At 39.0% G+C, this 4,922-nt stretch overlaps 1 non-coding gene across 1 annotated transcript; it reads left to right on the top strand.

The window, feature by feature from the left end:
• Positions 1-73, top strand: Trnam-cau. Its single transcript has one exon. It is a non-coding gene; the product is annotated as a tRNA-Met (tRNA).
• Positions 74-4,922: the final 4,849 nt, after the last annotated feature.

Here is a 4,922-nt window from a genome sequence, read left to right as displayed (position 1 = left end):
CCCTCGATAGTGCAGTAGTCAGCGCGTGAGTCTCATAATCTCAAGGTCGTGAGTTCAAACCTCACTCGGGGAATTTGTTTCATTTTACCTCTTGTAAAAATTCAAGTCCAACTTTAGACGGAGCAAAATACTAAACTGTGCTTCGTTTTGAAAAGGATAGAAAGGGTTGTGGGCCATTCCATGGTTTTTCAATTTTTTTTGTCGCGGTTCCTCGCCAATTTAAAAAAAAAAAAAAAACAGTGTGTTGCCTGTAATGATTATATTACAGTGTAAAAATTTCAGATTTTTTGGATCAGTGGTTGGGCGGGAATTCTCGTTCCAATTTTCAGTTTTTTTGCGGGAGCGTAGTGCGGAATTTGCACTAAAACGCTAATAAAACGGCAGAGGATTGAGCGATTGAGATCGGACAAAAACCAAAAAAAAGAGAAAAAAAATGCTATTTTTTGGTTTTTGTCCGAGTTTAATTAGTCATTTTCAAGATTACGCAATCTTCATTTAAAAAAAAAAACTTTGATGGCAAATATCTCCGTTCTCGAACGGCGGAGCGGGACGCGACTTGCGACATTCGATAGACCGTCTTTATTTTTATTTATACTGTAATAATTTTCGTCCTTCCGGTCTTAACATTCTAGTTATTAATTTTTAAAATTTTAGCAAAATCCCTATCCTTTAACACAGGCGGCAGCGCCCCTCAGAATTCGTCGAAAAAGGGGAGCCGCGCGCGAACCGCCTCATCGTTAATAGCTCCCATGGGTCTTCTCGACCTTGAATCTAGCTTGCTATGTATGACCAGAACTTCTCGAAAAAAAAGGTTCTCTCTCACTTAACTTAACAACTTAACACACAAAAAAATAAGATTTATTTATTCTCCATTCGCCATATGGCGAGTATATTTTTCATTTATCTTTGTAAATTCATCTTGGTTCACTTTTAACATACGGGATCTTTTACTAGTACTGTGAAGGGACATAACTTTACACAACACATCAGAAACTGCAACACGAGAATCGACATTTTTAAATTTGTAACCTTTAAGAAACCCAGATTCCCCGTCTGGGGCTAGAAACTTGACAAGATATTCCTCATTTTCTGGGTTAGTTGAAATAATTTGAGCAAAGTGCCATAAACCATCATCTTGAGATACCCATGCAATGAAATTTTGGACTAGACATGAAGTGAAATCAAATGGGTTGCGTGGTTCAGGGAGTACATTAAAGACTTGAAAATCGGTATCACAAGATAAAGCGGAAACTTTGAGTTGATAAGCGTTAAGGGGCACGTAACAGTGAAAAGATCTCGTACCTTTTATTGGCAATGCATCTGCCATTCTCCGTTCAATCTCAACAGAATTAAGTTCAACTTGTTGTTTTTCAACATAAAACATCATTATGTCTACATGATCTTTTGCCCATTCAAAAAGCTGAATTGGGGTAGTTATTTGATCAGATAAAGGTCTTTGCAGACTAGCTAAGCGAGCAAGCCGTTTAATAGTGCCGCCAATCCCGTCGCAAGCGCTCTTGTCGTGGCAAGACGCAGAAAAGTGCCACTCAGCTTTAAGACCGAAAGACTGTTCGTGTGCGCACAGATTAGCAAAGTTTTTCTTATTCTTATATTGCGCCGACGAACCGTCAGTGAAATATTTGACATTTTTAATGAAAGGATAGACGGACTTTATGTGGTTCAGGACGGGCTTGAGATACGCATTTACAGCTCCAGATCATGTGTTAAGTGATCGCTGATGACGCACATACTAGCTGAACAAAGTTCACCTTCCTCATTTTTTAGATAAGCTAGAAATGGCAAAACGGTCGCTTGTTGGTTCATCCAGTAATATCCTTGAACACAATCTTGAATGACGAATGAAAAATTTTCGGAGAAGTCACTTATCAACACGCAACTCTCTTGGGTAATTTCTTCTTTGCACTTGACGAAAAATGCGCTTTGAGCACGAGCGATATAATGATGTTTAGTCAAGTTGGAGATGAGGATTACCAGAGATTCCAGGAAATCATCTTTGTCTTCAGTGATAGATTCCAGCTTACTCCCGTCGGTCTGCGTCCATTTCTTGTAATTTATTTCATAGGGCTCTTCTTCCGTCAGCTGATCTAAAAACGCTTTGAGGTTTTCCGTACCAGGACATGCTGCGCATCGATCCATCATACATTCCTGCACAAAAATTCTTATTAAAACATATTTAAAATAATTTCAGTGAATATTGCAGTACCTGGTTGTGGACAGAACAGATGATTTTATCCATAAAAAGATTCTTTTCATTCACTACGTCGATTGCGCTGAGCATCAGCTTTACGTTTTGATGATAAACACAGACACACACTGAATGTGTTCCGCCAGCGCCGACAGTTACGACATGGGACGGGCGTAGAGACGCAAATATAGAAAATCCAAGTGGTTTTCTTGATCCAGTAGTTAAGTTCATTTTCTTCTTATATTCAATATGCAAGTCTGCTATATTGCAAAGAAGTAGCCGCTTTTGCATCTTTATTCTTTGTCCGTCGGGAAGTTTCACACTTTTCACGTTCCGCATTCCCGGTAATTGACGGCTGTATTCGTCCGACACGTAGAAGTCAATGATTGTCTGTTTATCACCTGTTAAAAAATATTTGTTATAAGGTTATGCGGGAAGGATGTATAAAGAAAATAAAAGCATTACTGTCGCTGATGCAAGACCGACGTTTTTTCCTTTGATCAGGTAGCGATAATATCCCTTTGCTGTTCTTTATAGCTGACGCTTTAATAACCGTATATTCCGTAACTCCAAAGAATGATGCCGATTGGCTTATTGTCCAACTGCTCGGTGCCAAGGTCAATAGTTGCAAAATTTCGCTCCGCTTTTTACAAACTTTAATCTGTAGATACATAGGTTGTGTTTAGAAAAATTAATATGATTGAATTAAGCAAATATACCTTTTTTCTGATTGATGTCAATAAATTTTCGAAGTCGCTTGCAAGAAAAATTTCCGGATCCGGGGTTTCAGGCAACATTTTCCTCCTCACTTTGTTTAGCACCTTTTCACATATTTGCAAACGCCTTTTCCGGTTGCACTTTGAAAGATCGGATACTGGAGTTATAACTGATGCTTCCGAAAGAACGGACACTAAGTGACGTGACGGTGTGTTGCCGATTGTTGTTGGACTTTCGAATAGCTCTTCATCTGCATCATTATTTTCATGCGATAACTGTGGCCGAATTTTTTCTGGTGTTAAATAACCACGTTCAATAACTTCATTTAGTAGTTTTTTGCAACGCGGACAAATTTTCTCGCCTGGAATGAGCCGCATCACTGAATTTGTTGCACAGATTATTTTATCACTTAACTCCAGTGAGATTGTCTTATCACCTTTCACACTTTTATTTCCGTGTTTGGAATATGGATCACAGCATAGACTTTTCTTCCAAATCCTATCATAGTAAGTTAAGAACACAAACAAATGATGACGGCAAATGAAAGAAATGTTTTCTGATTTAACGCGTAATTTTATCACTCGCTGCTCATCTAATGTTAAATCACAGAGCGGGATACTTTCAGCAATCGACGAATAATGCTTTAAATTGCATGGGCTCTCAACTATTTTCCCCACACAACAACTTTCCTCCATTTTTCAAAAACTAAACTGACACAGCACTACAGCATGACCTAACTACACCTCAGTTCACCAAAAACTGCCGTTTTTTTAAAAAAAAAGAGTTACGCTGAAAGAGAACCTTCTTTTTTTCGCAAAGTTCTGGTCATACATAACAAGCTAGATACAAGGTCGAGAAGACCCATGGGAGCTGTTAACGATGAGGCGGTTCGCGCGCGGCTCCCCTTTTTCGGCGATTCTGAGGGGCGCTGCCGCCTGTGTTAAAGGATAGGGATTTTGCTAGAATTTTAAAAATTAATAACTAGAATGTTAAGACCGGAAGGACGAAAATTATTACAGTATAAATAAAAATAAAGACGGTCTATCGAATGTCGCAAGTCGCGTCCCGCTCCGCCGTTCGAGAACGGAGATATTTGCCATCAAAGTTTTTTTTTTTTAATGAAGATTGCGTAATCTTGAAAATGACTAATTAAACTCGGACAAAAACCAAAAAATAGCATTTTTTTTTTCTTTTTTTTTGGTTTTTGTCCGATCTCAATCGCTCAATCCTCTGCCGTTTTATTAGCGTTTTAGTGCAAATTCCGCACTACGCTCCCGCAAAAAAACTGAAAATTGGAACGAGAATTCCCGCCCAACCACTGATCCAAAAAATCTGAAATTTTTACACTGTAATATAATCATTACAGGAAACACACTGTATTTTTTTTTTTAAAATCGGCGAGGTACCGCGACAAAAAAAATTGAAATACCATGGAATGGCCCTTGTGGTGTTTACGTCGATTATGGTTTTTACGTCAATGGGGTTGTGCTCGCCACTACGAAATTGTTGTTTGCTAATTGTAGGCTGTTTGCAAGATATAGTGTCCCTCGGATGTATTTGGGGATGGATGCAAACAGAAAAACTTTGAAGTGGCAATGGCGGTGACTTGAAGAAATAACGATTTGCAACAAACATGTACAGCACCCTCCGACAGCCTGGCGTAATAACGTACTGTTGTAGAATAACTCACAAGAACCAAGTACCCTAATCCATCAGCAACGCAATGCATAAGCTCTAAAAGAGAGGGTTGCACTGTGGGAAAAAATCTTGACTGGCCTTTCTTGCAACTATCTCGCTATCTGGTAAAATAGGTCCTACTGAGATTTGAACTCAGATTGTTAGAGTCAGTGTCTGAAGTGCTAACCATTACACCATTGAACATTAGTACTTTTGATACCGTGGCTTGAAGACTAAGTTTCTACATTGACATTCCTTGAACCCCACCACTGCATAGCAATTGGAGTGCGTTACAGTTGCCAATATCCCTAACTACTCCTTT

The sequence above is a fragment of the Daphnia pulex genome, chromosome 5 (genome assembly GCF_021134715.1).
Source record: "Daphnia pulex isolate KAP4 chromosome 5, ASM2113471v1".
Classification (NCBI taxonomy): domain Eukaryota; kingdom Metazoa; phylum Arthropoda; class Branchiopoda; order Diplostraca; family Daphniidae; genus Daphnia; species Daphnia pulex.
The sequence above is the reverse complement of the archived record's forward strand: the minus strand, read 5'-3'. Positions and strand labels throughout refer to the sequence as shown.